Here is a 16,399-nt window from a genome sequence, read left to right on the forward strand (position 1 = left end):
TCAATAGGTCTCAAATTATGTTTCTTCAATTAAAGATATGAAATTATGTTCTTTCAGTAAGAAACTGGTAAATAGTCAGTTGACACCATCCAAATGATTCAGAACTTAAGCATGTTATGCATTTGGAGTCCTCAAAATTAGATATGGAACATAGTCATACATTCTACAAATTGCTGAAATATTCTTCTCCATTAATGTAGTCCTTTATGGTACACTAATTTTTTTGTTTTAATTTTTTGAGATTTTTGTGCAACTATAGTCAAAATCATATTTTACCACTACTTTTTTATATCAAAGTTTGAATCACAGGTCATTTTTATAACTCAGGTAATTACATAGTACATATAGTAGGTGCTGGATATATTCTACTGAGTTCATGGATATAAAATTTGAAATGACATGGAAACTAGTTTTGTATTGTTTGCATTACATTGTTTTCTGGATGTTATGATACTGGTTTTCAGAAGATATAATAATTTTGTTAGGTTGAAAGGCATCCACCCTCATGAAGACCAGATATTCAGATAGATATTTAGTCTGTTAATTCTAGTCACCAGTGTTTTGAGTATAAAATTTGATGTATCTGCACGAAATATAGAGTTGTACACTTTGCACTTTACCAGAAGAAAAGTGGAAGTAGAAAATGCAAAAAAAAAAAAATCATCTGGTATCAAAAGGGAGTAACCTAACAATTTATCTCAATGATTAGGAGATGACATTTAAGAACAGCTCTGCTACCTAGCACAAAATGTCAAGAAGAGATTTCACGCTTAGAGACGACCCACATAGAAAGAATATATGACAATCTCTTTAATTGCGTTGTGGTACTTTTCCTTGGTGCAGTTTTTAGGTTGGCAAATTGGTATTATTATTTTCCAGTTATTTAAAACAGATAAAAAAGCTGTGTTCTTTGTACCTTGTCATATCATGAACCAAAGTATCATGCATCAGCTGGACATAAAAGATTCCTTTATCTTCATTGTTTTGAGTATTTAAGTAAATTTTCATGACTATTAATCAACTTTATGTGATATACACACCATTAACTCTGCAAATATTTAGAAAGCTATGTCAGTTTCAGAGCAAAGTTTTCTTTTTAGGCATAAGATATGTTTAGAGACAAGATTAAGGTAATGAATCTCCTCTTCTCAACCTGTTTAAATTATGACAGTGTAAAACAATTATTTCTGAGCCAATAGGACTATATACCTACATTATGAGTTATTCTAAACTCTTCCTATAAAAAAAAGACTGTCCACAGATTATAGAAAATAATCTATATCTATGGCAGGGTCCTAAATTCCATAATTAAGTTATATTCAAATTATTCAATGTAAAATTCTGCAAATATTCTGTCATTCAGGTCTACACTGGAGGTAATAAAGATCACTGATTAAGCTATAAATGTAACTCTATCTTCTCAACTATTTAATGCCACCAGAAAAGAGGGAAATTATTGATTGAAATCAGCATGGGAGTTAAACATGGAAGTGAAACTGTCCAAAGTGATTAAGCTAGAAAAGAGGCGAGAGAAGATAAAGATACCTTTCTAAGGACCAAAAATATGAAGTCAGACAGAAAGAGTAATTCCAAGCATATCAATAATCCAAATAAATCAGAATGAGTTTGACTCTCAAAGGAATATAAAAATTGCTTAAAGTGGCATTCTTATAAGAGACACATCTAAAATAAAAGGAAGGCATGAAAACTATGAACCATGCACATGTTGTCTAACATAAATCACTATGGCAAAATTATCATACAAATAAAATTCTGTGCCAGTATTGTTACATTAGGATGTGGCAGTCGTGAGAGTATGCCTTGCTGACATTCTATTGTAGGGAGTATAAAAGGCCATTCCAGCTTTGAAATTCACCACCCCATTTGCACAGAAACTATGCCATATTGAAATATACCAGAGAGATCAAGGCAGACCAGTTCTTGGGAAAGACAGGATCCCTTTGTCTTTTGCCTATTGTTCAAGGACTCACTGATGGCCTTGCAAAATAGTCTTTACACTGCTGGGCAATCCAGGATGTTTCACCAACATTAACCCTTTTTCCTTTACTATATGACCTCTCACCCACACTTTTACAGCTCCCTATTTCCTATAGCAAAGACATTTTCCCTAATATAATTCTCAAACATTTAATTCTGTCTTGGTGTTTGCTTCTTAGAAGACCTAGACAAAAGGAGAATATAGAACAGAGGAATAACTTAGATTTGCACAAGTACAATCCACTAAGAATATAAAAAAGCTATGAAATTGTATATACCTAAGCAAACAGCCTTAATTGATATTAAAGCAAAAGCTAATAGCAATACAAGGAGAAATATAAAAACAATTAACCATAGTTGGACAATTTCAACCATTTTATTAAAAACATACCAACAAATCCAAAGATGATTTGAACACAAAAAATTTCCATAGACATCCATCCATCCATCAATTAAGAGAATACTTTATACCCACAAAAGAAAAAATTGATATAAATCTTTAAGCCAACCATATATAAGTCTGCACAAAAAATATCCCATTCTCTTTAACATTCCTCAACACAATAAATAAAAATTGACAAACCGTGATAGTTCAAAAATAAATCTACATAAAAGTAAGATATTGATAACAAAAATTATATGTAATATATGACACACACCAAGTTTGTGGAGACTAAACAACGTGCTACAAGAAGACCAATGGGTCAATGAAGAACTCAAAGAAGAAATCAGAAAATACCTCAAGATAAGTGAAAATGGAAACACAAGTTTCCAAAAATCTATGGGAAGCAGCAAAAGCAGTTCTGAGAGTCAAGTTTATACAGTCACCAGCTTACCTCAAGAGACAAGAAAAATCTTGAATAACCCAACCTTGCATCTAAAAGAATTAGAAGAACAGTCTACAGTCAGCAGAAGGAAAGAAATAACAAAGATCAGAGAGGAAATAAATAAAATATAGCCCCTCTAAAACAATGAAAAGAACAATGAAGCCAAGACCTGTTTTTTTAAAGGTAAACAAATCATATAAACCTACAGCCAGATTCATAAAGAAAAGAGATGACTCAAATAAACAAAGTAATAAATAAAAGAGGAGAAATAACCAGTATCACAGAGATATAAAAAATCACAGATTACTATGAATAGTTGTATACAAACAAATTGGATAGCCTAGAAGAAATGAAAAAATTTCTAGAAACATACAATCTTTCAAGACTGAATCAGGAAGAAATAGATAATCTGAACAAATCAATTACTAGTAGTGAAATTGAATTCATAATAGAAATTTCGCAGGAAACAGAAGTTCAGGACAAGACTGCAACAGAGGGGAATTCCACCAAACATCGCAAAGAGCTAATACCTATCCTTCTCAAACTACCCCAAAAAATTGAAGAGGATGGAACACACCCAAAATTCATGTACAAGGTTGTGATTACCCTCATACCGAAACCAGGAGACACTACAAAAACATAAAATTATAGATCAGTATTGCTGATGAATATAGCTGCAAAGATACTCAACAAAATATTAGCAAGACAAATTAATAATTATCTGAACAATTTATAAACTATGATCAAATGAGTTTCATTCCAGTGATGCAAAGATGTTTTCATATTCACACTCAACGTGATACAACACATTAACACAAGGAAGGATAAAAATCACAAGATTATTCCAGATGCAGAAAAAGCATTTGACAAAATTCAGTATCCATTCATGATAAAAACTATCAAATGGGGATAAAGGGAACATATCTTAACATAATAAAAGCCATTTATCATAAACCCACAGCTAACAGCATACTCAGTGGTGAAAAGCTGAAAGCTTTTCCTCTAAAATCAGGAACAAGACTAAGACTCCACTCTCACCACTTCTATCTAACATAATATTGGAAGTCCAAGCCACAGCAATCAGACAAGAAAAAAAAAAAAAAAAAAGGCATCCAAATTGGAAGGGAAGCAGTAAAACTGTCACATAGGTTAATAAAACAGAATAGAAAGCCGAGAGGTAAACCCAATTTTAATTGGTCAATTAATCTACAACAAAGGAGGCAAGAATACATAATGGAGAAAAGAATCTGTTCAATAAGTGGTTCTGGGAAAACTAGAAAGATACGTGTAAATTAATGAGAGCATCTGTTCCCACCATATATAAACTCAAAGTGGATTATAGACAAGTGTAAGACCTGAAAGCATGCAACTAGAAGAGAATATAGCAAAACACTCTTTGACATAAATTGTAGCAATAATTTTTGGATCTGTCTATAAAGGCAAATGAAATAAAAGCAAAAATAAATGGGACCTAATTAAACTTAAAAGCTTCCACTCAGTAAAGGAAATGATTGATAAAAATAAAAGACCATCTATGGAATGAGAGAAAATATTTGCAAATGACATGACCAGTAAGGGTTTAATATCCAAAATACATGAACAGCTTATACAATTTAGTATCAAAAAACAAAACAACCTGATTAAAAAATGGGCAGAAGGCCTGAATTGACATTTTTCTAAAGAAGACATACAGATGACCAACAGGCACATGAAAAGATGTTCAACATCATTAATCAGAGAAATGCAAATCAAAACCACAGTGAAGTATCATCTCACACCTTTCAAATTAGCTATCATCAAAAAGTTCTTAAATAACAAATATTGGCAAGGTTGTGGAGAAAAGAGAACCCTAGTACACTGTTGGTAGGAATGTAAATTTGTTTAGCTACAATGGAAAACAGAGTGGTGATTCCTCAAAAATCTAAAAACAGAATTACTATATGATCTACCAACTCCATTCCTGGGTATGTATGTAAAGAAATTAAAAACAGTAAATCAAAATGGACATCAATTTTCATAGCAGCATTATTTATAGTAGCCAAGATATGGAAGCAACCTACATGGCTTTCAACAGATGAATAGATAAAGAAGATACGGTATATAGATACATAATAGAATAATCCTTAGCCATAAAGACTTTCTATCATTTGCAATAATGTGAACGGTCCTACAGAATATTATGCTTAGGGAAATAAGTCAGACAGAGAAAGGCAAATACTCTGTTATCACTTATATCTGGAATCTAAAAAAGAAAACAAATTAATGTACATAACAAAACTAGCAGTCACAGATATAGAAAACAAACTAGTAGGTTACCAGTACAGACAAGAAAGGGAAGAGGGGCAAAATAATGGTATGGAAATAAGAGATTAAAAACTACTATGTATAGAATAAGTTAGCAACAAGGATATATTGCATAGCATAGAGAAATATGGCCATTATTTTATTATAATAATAATAATAATAATAATAATAATAATAATAATAATAATAATAATAATAATAGTTCTTATCAATCCCTGACCACAATAAATAACAATTAACAAATCTTGATAGCTCAAAAACAAACATACAAAAAATCAGGGATTTCCATTTAAAATAAACTCTTAACTTATGATACAAAAGAGAAACATAAATTAATAAGAAATCAATAACAAAATCATATATAATGTTAAGTAAACACATACACTAATTTTTATTATTTTCTTATAAATATTAATGAATTTAATATTTAATATAAAGCAGAATTAATGCTCAAACCTTAAAAATTTAGCAGCTAGAAATTTAAATATTTTTAAAATTTTGCTCATACATTAGTATTATGGGACCAAATTTTATAAATATTTCTAAATTTAATTATGTATTCTCATGTTGATTAACATTCATTCTGATTCAAGTTTTGGGCTATTATGAATAACGCGACATGAACATGCATCTTTGTCTTTTGGTGCCAATAAGGCACGTCTTTGCTTTGCGTGTAAAATGAAGTGTGAAATTTCTGCGACCTAGCACTATCATATATTTAGTTCCCATAAATCCCAACTAAGAGTTTTCCAAAGTGCTTCTACTTATTCACAATCCCACAAAAAATGTATGAATGTCCTGATTGCTTCATAATCTCTTTCATCTTGTTACTGTCTTAAATTTTAGACGTTTTGCTGCTGGTCCTAAGACTGCAGTTTAAGAAAGATTCACTTCTTTAAGCCGTGGTCAGAGTATCCTCAGACTGACATCTTCAGCATCATCTAGGAGCTTGTTATATATAATAATTTCAGGCCATAGCCCAGACCTCCAATATCAAAAGCTGCATTTAATTAAGTAAGAACTATTATAAATCCTATATGAGAAAAATGATACCTTAAACAGGATATGCATCACTGGAGAATATTTTTCTAAATGGGTACCCATTCAGACAAGGCTCAAATCAATTGTTTCTTCCCTCTCTCTCTACCTTGTTCCATCTGAGTCATCTGAGATGACTAATTCACCACATGGTCTTTGACTGGAAATGTAAAACGAGCCAGGAGAGATTATTAGCCATGTTAAGGAGTTGGGACTTTGTATTTGCAAGAAAGCCAGTGTATAAAAAATTAAATTATTGAACAAATCCTTTAGGGTTTAAAATGTGAAACACTGTTAGATTTGGAGATAAGATCATCTTTGGCACTCTTACAAGGTTATATTTATAACAGCGAGAGACTAAAGAAACCCCAATTCTACCCAAGCATCTCAGTGAGATTCTCTCAGCTGAAATTAAACCGGATGAAAAAATTAGATCTTGATTTATTTAAATCTTTGTTTAACATGTGTGGATTTGTATGTCTTTAACTTACAAAGAGAAGAAGTTTTATTTCTTAAACTCTAATTTCTCCAAGGAATCATAATATTTTTAGAAGACTCAATGATTTCATTATTCTTTAACACTGATAATCTTTAAATATTTGTAGAATTTTTATGCTGGCATTTAGACTCATTGTATAACTCCTGTTTGGGAGTCACTCAAGATAGTAGATCAAATAGAGGGAACATTTTCTGCTTAGGGAATGATCCATGTCACAGCCTACAAAGGTCAAAATAAAAAACTATCTTCCGGTGGTCCCAAAAAAGATACACCAAGGAGCAACAGTTGATATTGGCAGAGTAGAATCATGAATATAGATGCATGACTGCTAGTCTCTTCAGGAATGCAGCCACAAAAGTGGTTGATTGTAACTTAACTGATAAGCCCAAAACAGTAGGCAGTAGTTTCTCAACTTTAAAACTACTTTGTAAGCATTTACAACCTAAAGGTCCCTGAGAATGACTCACAGGGATTGTGACTTAATCCATCAGTGGTGGACCCAGGTACCGGTATCTTTTAAAATACACTTGCTAGGATTCTTAATATGCTGCTATGTTTGATAATCACTGAGTTAATACAAAAAGCACAACAAAACAAAACCTGAAGATTATAAAATGGAATTTCCCTTCTGCCTAATCCTGCTTCTTTCAACTTCTTAAAGGCGCCACTTACTAAAGTATCCGCCAGTATTCCTAAAACTCAGTTTTCTACAGAATCAGGCTAACAACAGATGGTGCCAGGAGGAAGCAGTTTATAAAATGGGCTTTTGGAGATAGATTACTCATTGGCCTATTTATTGGCAATGAGGATCCCATTGTTGTGATACACTGATAACCTCCGACGTGAAATAGCAGTGTAATAGTTAATACTCTCACCAACGGTGACCTGGAATGGCTTACAGTGAAAGGAAGTAGTGATTATGAGAAACACAGTTGCCAGAGCTGTGACTAGAGGGTGATCAATGAACTAGAGAAAGATAGCAAATGCCTGAGGTAATTCATCACCAATTTAAGACCATGCGTTTAAAAGCCGTAGAGCCTCCTCGGCAACAGAAATGGAAACTTTCATCTCCTGTAGCTGGAAGGCAAAAGCTGAGGCTCAAGGTCAGCCCTTAGGTATAAAGGTAATGCAGCGGCAGAGAAGACTGAATCCTCCTATCTAGCAATTCCATTACACCATGATGGAGCCCGAATTAGGAGGGAGTGGGACCTTTAGACCTGGGATGGGGACACCTGTCACAATGCACATGAACACATGAAATCTCCACGTGCTCCTGAACATTCTCAGACTGCAGCATCCCCTAAAACTCCATCTCCTAAATCTCAGCACTCCCGCAGAATCCTCCAGGACACCTCCACATTTAAAGCTCGCATGTACCTTGTTCAAAGAAAATCTACCAGTTGCTGCCTTAAGGGACAACATGTGACCAACCCCCGGAATCTGCACCTCCGCTCCAGTTTTGTCCATGAGAACAACAACCAGTGTTAAGTGACAACATGACTCAGCGGGATGGCACCTGATCTACTAAGGCAGTGAAAGGACTATAACTAAAAGAGTTACATAGCCTTGCCAAGTGTACAAACAGGAGTCAGACTTATGTAAGGGACTGGATGCAGAAAGTCTGATGTCAAGGGTATCATGACACAAAGATAAGGGACACTTTATAAAACTGGGAAACTCTCCTATGAAACTATATTTAATACTCTTTCAAGGATCCAGGAGTCAGTTTGGACCTGGTAGAATGGCAGGAGAAAGCCCAGAAAAGGCAATGTCCCCCACTAAGTGAAAAATAATAACCATAACTACCATAACAGGCAGTGTAAAAAGGAACTGAGAAGCTTAGCAAAGTGGAATGTTGAAATGGCTACCAATTACATAAGGCTGGAAACCACTAGTCAACTATATTTTAAAGGAGGCCTAAAGGACACTCTTTTTACGCAGACAATAAGGCAAGCACTGATGAGAAACTGAGCAGCCTCTGTAAGACTGTAGTTCAGGTCTGACAGTTGGAAAGCTATTAGAGCTGGGTTCCCTGATGGCAATGGGAATAGTAATGAAAGTTTCCTGAAAGAAAGTAGGTCATGTGATGGTCATCAGCTGTCAAAAAGAAGGTGGGGGTAATTAGTGTAATAAACAACAATATCAGAGTACAAATAGGGTGGAGGCTGATACCCAGCCATAGACACTTTTAATAGGCTATGACATCCTTGCCAGGAAGATATATAGGGAAAGACAGATGGGTCAATTTGTATCATTGATCTGAAAAGTCAAATCAAAGTGAATTAAGGATGCATGATCAGGAGGCTTGGGGCAGACACTCAAAAACTCATGATGCTGTGCCCCCATTCTGGTTCTGGGCCAGTTTTCAGGCCTGGAACTATCTGAAGGAAGGTCCAAGTTCCCAGAAGGATGGACACTGAAAAGCTACATTATACATAAGCACCAATAATTCATCTAGCCTTGTCCCCAAAAGGTCCAGGACCATTTACTCTGGAAACAATACACTAGGGACTGGGAATATATAAATATTTGGGGGAATCAATGGACAGAGTCATAGCTGACCCCGATACATTGCACCTGAAGCATGGTAACTCTCGCTAGAGTGGCAGAAGGCGGGGACAAAGCAGGAAGTACAGAACCGGCCCAGGTCTGGCTTTTATTGGGTTCTATCAGTTTCACAGACTCATTATCATCTAGTCTCCGTTTCCCCAGTCCTTAAGTGTATAGTGAACGTCCCTCTCAGTACACCACTCCCCAAATTGGTTTCTTGGCCTGTGTCGTAAAAACTTTTTTCACAGAAGGCCTGCAAAACTACCTGTTCCAGAGCCAAGTCATTAAATAAAGTGACACCACATATCAAAGGAAATAGGAGAGGTCAGTGCTCCCTGTAAGTGCTTAAAGAATTCCAGGACTGTCGTCTCTATTATATCATTTATTCATCATGCCAGCTCTTACAGAAACAAGATTGATCCTAGAGAATGACAGTCAGTTACCTCAAATTGTACAAAAGGAGCTATTCTCTTCAAGAGCATAGTAAGACGATCCTGTGTGCATGGTTTGGAGTAATTGATCTGGTCAATGTATTCTTCTCGTGCCTTACTATGAAAGTGGGCCAGAGTCAGTTCACATGGGATGCCACAGGATTATGTTAACTCTCCTCCTCTCATAAAATATTCTCAAGGATTCTAGACCATTGGGATATTCTGCAGACTATTAGATTGGTTCACTATATTAATGGCATGATAGTCAAACCAACTGAGCAAAAAGAACAAGCATATTTGAGGCCTTGGTAAGATCCACGTGTCCCAGAGGATGGGAGATAAACACTAAAAAGCTATGGAACATATCACACCAGTGACGTTTTTAGTTGCCCAATGCACTGGGACAAGGTTTTTGCAAAAGTAAAGGACAATAGATCTTGCACTATTCACAACTACACACGATACACGGAACCTGGGAGGCATTTTGTACTGGATACAGCATATTTCATACTGGCTATTTCTGTTCTGACTCATTTGCCAGGTGATTTGGAAGGCTGAGAGCTTTTGGTGAGACCCAGAGCCGGAAAAGGTTATCAGCAGCAGATACAGGTTACGATTCTTCTACTTGGGTCCTTCTACGTGAGCCATACGACTCTGCAGGAATAGTACCCCTTAGAATGTATGTCAAGCCCCAGCGGGGGGCATCATCATGTGAAGTCTTTTTATTTTCTATAGTCCACTCAGGCCATCATCTGAAAACAGCATTTGATAGTCTACTGTGCACTTGTAAAAATGGAAAGTTTGATTAAGGGATATCAAGTGACTTTTAATTAGGAAAGCCTATCATGGGCGATTGAAATGGGTGAAGGGGATCAGAGGTACAAACTCCCAGTTTCAAGTCATGGAGGTGTAATATAAAGCATAGTGACTATAGTCGATAACACTGTATTATGAATTTCAAAATGTCTAAGAAAATAAGTCTTAAAATGTTCATCACAAGAAAAAATATATTGTAAATTTGTACAGTGACAGATGGTAGCTAAACATACTGGGGGAACCATTTTGCAATGTATATAAATGCCAAATTATTACATTGTACACCTGAAATTAATAAATGCTATATGTCAATTATAATTCAGTTAAAAAAAAAATCATGCTCATCATGAATAAGTTCTGTCAGACCTACCAAGTTACCAAGTCAAAAGGCTGGGGAAAACTGGAAGCAATGCATCACAAGACAGTGTTATGTTAAGGACAGGGCACAGGTTGGTCCAGAGGGCAGAAAATTAGCTGCACAATCAAGTGATCCAGACTCCCATGTCCTCCAGTGTTGTCCCGACACCTCTCCCTAAGGTCACATCTATGGATGCCTGGGTGGTGGGAGTGGGGTGGTACTTTCAAGAGACGATGGAGAGAAAATAAGGTTGAACTTGGGATAGCTCATATATGGATGCAAACTAAAGATACACTCCTTCTATGCTACTGTCACCCTCCAGTATGACCCTGAATCACCAATGAGATGAAATCTCCCTAACAGTAGAGCTTTGACTTGACAAATTCAGGTCAGTCAGCCATCATCAACAACCATGCTGTTAAAATGGGCCCATGATGACCAGCAATAGAGCTACACTCGCCTATCAAGGCTAATCTAGATTCTGATGCCTCTGAATGTCCACCAAAGTCCAATGCATAAGATCTGCTATGAATCATTCCTAGAAGATAGCAGTGAGCTACTTAGTGGCAAGGTGATTACACTGAACTCTGCCAGCAGTGGACTCCTTTCATTAGGACTAGAACTGACTCCTTCTGGACACAGATTTGCCTTTCTTATAGGACCTTAGCTAGCATCACTATCTGGGTTTACATGGTGATCCATGCACAGAAGATCCCTCATTACATCACATGAGACCAAGAAAAAGATATGCATCTGGCATCCATTTATCCCATCACTCACCACACACTCAGCAACTACCAGCTCAGTGAGGAAATGGAACACACTTCTGAAAGTTCACCTAAGACTCCAGATTGAAGATGGTAAGAAGACACACTATTTAATTGAATCATATGATTTACTGAAATGAATCCCCTAGAGACAAAAAGTTTAGAAAAACGAACAAAGAATAGTTTTATATAATGACTATTTCTGACATAAAATGTATATTTTTATAATGAAAAATTGTATTAGAGATTTAGTTCACTTGATTATGTAACAACTATCAAAATATTATTCAAAAGCTTTCATTTAAAAATTACTGATGGTTTCATCATGTAAATTAAAATGAATTAGTTTTTTTATCAACACCATAATCAACAGCAGCAAAAGTCACAAAATCAGTCAGTGTTTTGCTAACAGAATCAAGTTACAAACTAGAAACAATAAGCAATAAACACCATTTGTTGCGAAATTAATTTTAAAAATTGTACTGGAGAAAGGCAGTTTTTCTGAGTAGTCTGAAAAATAATTAAACATAAAACTTCAAAATATTATTTTACGATCTTCATTTTATCAGAATCTTATTTGGGTAGATGAGTTTCTTTGATTTGCCTCACAAGTGACCTGATACAATGCACGTAGAGCAATTATGCAGGTGTCTAAATGTAGCAAGGGCTTGGTATCCTAGGTAACAGTGCAAGGATAGGAAAACACATCTCCCAACTAGAAAACGAGTTGGGTCAATATCCAATTTATGCTTAAGGTTAAAAAGTAAAGAAGCAATCTCTAGTTTACAAAAACAAAATCCCTTTCAGATCCCTTGGTGTCTCTAAATGTCATTGATGGATTAGCTTTGGCAAAGTAATTGCTAAAGCTGGCCACTATTTTATATTTAGACTGTGAGGATTAAAGTGAGATCAAGTAGATACAGGAGGAAAATGATCACAATTAGGCAGTGATGCTCACATTTATTTTAATTAACTCCTCTCTAGACCTTCTATCCTTGAGAGCTTTCCCGATACATTTCATGGCTGAACCTCTTATTCAACAACTAAGTACATCCATCTCTATTTCCTCTACTTTGATCCACTCTTTCCTCCTTCAGACATTTAACTGTCATCCTTTACTGCAGGAAATGTAGAAGATATGTTCCTTTTAACGATTTATTTCTGAGAATGAGAACAATGCACTCATGAGTAAAACTAGAGAAGGCCATTAGATTTCCAAATAACACCCTGCAAAGGTGCCGGGTATCTTTTAGGATAAACCTATGACAGAGTTATGCATAATAATATAAATTAAAATTGCAGATTTTACAGAAACCTAACAAAAAGCATGTTATCATTACTACCAATTAAAATCACATTATTTTCCTGTAATCCTATAAAAGGAAAGAGAAAGAGAGAGGGTAACGTTACATAAGTGGCACTGTGGTCCAGTTGCATTTTATGCTGATTTTTTAACTGTAATCAATGTCTTTATGTTTGAAGCTATGTAAAAGAAATCAAGTTAGCCCTACCGCATTGTTTTCCAAATAAGCTGGAAAACAAATCAAATTTGAATTTCACCAATATTTACAAGAAATGAAAAAACAGCTTTCCAAAATGAGTATTTGTATAAGATGTAAAAATTTTCCACTTCTACACTATAATTTTCTTTTCATAGAATTGATTTTTCCATCATATACTGAAACTCCATATTCTCTACTAATGTGACATGTGATTTGTTCATTAGGTGCCTATTGTAGGGAAGTTATACTGCAGGAAAACATGAGCATTATATTGTTTGACCAAAAAGAAAAGGGACAGGAGGGGGGAAGGAGGAGGGAAGTGGGAATGTCCGTGTTTATAGGTGGTAGGTTATGAGAATACAAAACTAACCGAAGGATTTTAGATGGCAGGAGTTCCCTGTTCAAGTTCCCGGTTGGTAACATAATGACTCATGTCCTATAGGAATCAGTGTTTAATAAAAAATAAAAAAATAAAAAAAACTTGATCAACAAAATTCTGTTCAAATATTTTGGAGGTCAGAGTTTTATATTACCTTGATGATTTGGAAAAAGTAATACTATGCAAAACATGTAGCAATATTAGCAGAAAAGAAAAACTATATTGATGAAAGCTTCAACTGTCAAAAGTAAGCCAAAAGTGAAATATTTGTCATCAATGCATGGTTGATTAAACTGTAAACTTTCAGATGACATGGAAAAATAGAAAGGGTTATGGGAGGTATGGCAGATATACTTAGTGTGCAAAGCAAGGATTTGAATGAATCATGGTTCTTCCATTTTTCACTTATGTGATGTTGTATAAGTTATTTTTCCACCCCCAGAAATGCTGTGAGAATCACTTAGAATAAAAGAGAAAGTACTCTGGAATCTATAAATGTTTAAGCAATTAACATTCACTAATTATTCTTCTCCTTGTCTAGATAGATTAATCTGGTTTTATTTCCTTTTCAAATGTAAATGTTTTACCATGCACAAAAAAAGTTTAGGATCTAGAAATTCAAAAAGCAGGACTAAAAGGGTTTTTTTGTTGTTGTTGGTTTTTTTTAAAGAAAGATTTTTAATATATTATTTTGAATATTAACTCCAGAAGAAATTTTTGGAATTTGATAAAATAAATTAAATCTCAAGAAATGAAATATTTAATGAGAAGACACTCCATGAAAAATCCAAAAGGAAGTTTACTGTCAAGTTAAAGCAACAACATTTTTAATAAATATTTTAACTGACAGATATTGGAAAAATGGACATATGTTATTATATAATAGAAATAACATTTGTCTCAGAAATGCTAATAATTTTTCTGTCTGGAGACACGGAATAAACCAGCCATTCTCTGGAGTCTCCTTCATGTCTGTGGCTATAAATATTCCACAATATCAGAAGATTTCTCCTTCCTTATCCCCTTCCCATTTTTAAAAAGTAAGTCTTTTGATTTTTTTCATGTCTTTCAAGCAGCAGAACTTTAACTAGTAAATCTTGAAAGACCATTTGAACAGACTTCCAGCTACTGTATATAAGTCTAACACTTTATTTAAAAATTACTGATAGAAACACAGGCATATTTGTTTATGTTTTCAAAATTGGCTGTTATAAATCTTTCAGCCTAATTGTTTTAGCACCCTGACTGTCAGCCCAGGAAATGTGATTTTGAGAGAATTCACATTCTCCACAGAACTAATTTTCTGTAGGTCAAGACAAGTATCTTTTCCTACACTGAGAACAGAGCTCCTTTTGTACATAGAGTACTTTTTTCTTCCTTTTTCCTACCATGGAAAATCCTTTTGTATGAAACTAAGATTTTGTGTAAAAACTAAGAATGACATTTATTAAGCGTTACTATGTGCCAGAAACTTTACCTAAGTTATTTCTAATTCTCAAAATTCTGTGAAGTACAGGCAAGAAAAACAAACTATAGAGAGATTAATTAATATGTCTAAATTCACAGAGCTTAGAGAAATCAAAAAAAAAAAAAAAAAAAAAAAAAAAAAGCCCAAAAAACCAAGGTTATCTAAATGCAAAACCTTCACTGTGTACTTATCATTTCCTAAAGTTCTCCAGATAGGAAAAGTTAACTTCTGAGAGGCGGTTCACCCTTCTGGGCATAATTTTTCCCCACCATTTAATGTTAGGGTCTTTTTGCAGGAGCTTTTAATACCTAAAATACATCTGGTAAATCTTTTCCTTAGCACTACTTACTGCTTAGCTTTGGACAAATTTGGGTGAACAGAATATTTTTTTCAGCAAAAAATATGTTCCAAGCTCTAAGCAAGGAGTCAGTGAATCTCATGTAAATAGGAAAACATTCCTACTCTCAAGAGAATTCAGTATTTCATTGGAGTACACAGACACAGACAATTCAAAGTTAAAATTTTGCCAGAGCAAGAGTAGAGAAAGAAATATTTAATGGGTGATTTCTTTGCCCGGGATTTTTGATATGTTAGTATGCTTACCTTGCAGGCATTTAAATCTCACAATAGCTCTGCAGTTGTATCAGTTTCCCCTGGTGCTGATCAGCAGTCAATTTCTCTCTGTAGAGAAACTTGAAAATGTAAAGGGAAGAGTTGGAACTTGAGCCAACTATGTGGATTCTAAACTGTAAGCACTTTTTTAACTCTAACACGCTTTTAGCTTCCTATCAAATTTATGTTCAAAATAATTCCACAGGAGACTTTCAGTTTCAGCTCAGAGACGTTGAGAGCTGGGAAGTATCATTTCTATGCTAACAGAGCAACAACAACAACTGAAATCTACAGCTACTTCCCACGAGGGAATTGAGATTGCAGGGCAAACAGCGACTCAGAATCTAGAGCAAAACAGGAGACTGAAGAGAAAAAGAGGAGCCAGGCATTTGCTTACCTGGGAGAGAAGTTTCCAACATATAAACCAGTAAGATGACTCAGCTTAGTAATTTTTAACAAGTTGCTAAGGGTCAAGTTTGGGCTAACATGAGCTTGTGAAGCCCTTAAGAGATGCAAACATAGGGAGATTGATACCCTCTTGTGGGCTTTTCTTTCTGGAACCCAGCAGGCTCTGACAAGATCCAAAAAAAAAAAAAAAAAAAAAGTCCTGAGAAAGCGTCCCTGTAGTAACGGTAGGGCAACAGCAGACATGGCTGGAACCTCACCCAGATTCACCTTCCCTATTTTCTCTCTCTAACAAAACCCTTAACCTACAAGAGAAGTAGTTAAAAACTGTTTCTGGGAGAGTTAGTGATGGACAGGAATACATGATAGGCTTAGTGTTACATTTAGAAAGAGATAGGAACACTTGTGAACGCCACACCCCCAAGAACCAGGTTCACAGAGTCTG

The sequence above is a fragment of the Camelus ferus genome, chromosome 3, assembly GCF_009834535.1.
Source record: "Camelus ferus isolate YT-003-E chromosome 3, BCGSAC_Cfer_1.0, whole genome shotgun sequence".
Classification (NCBI taxonomy): domain Eukaryota; kingdom Metazoa; phylum Chordata; class Mammalia; order Artiodactyla; family Camelidae; genus Camelus; species Camelus ferus.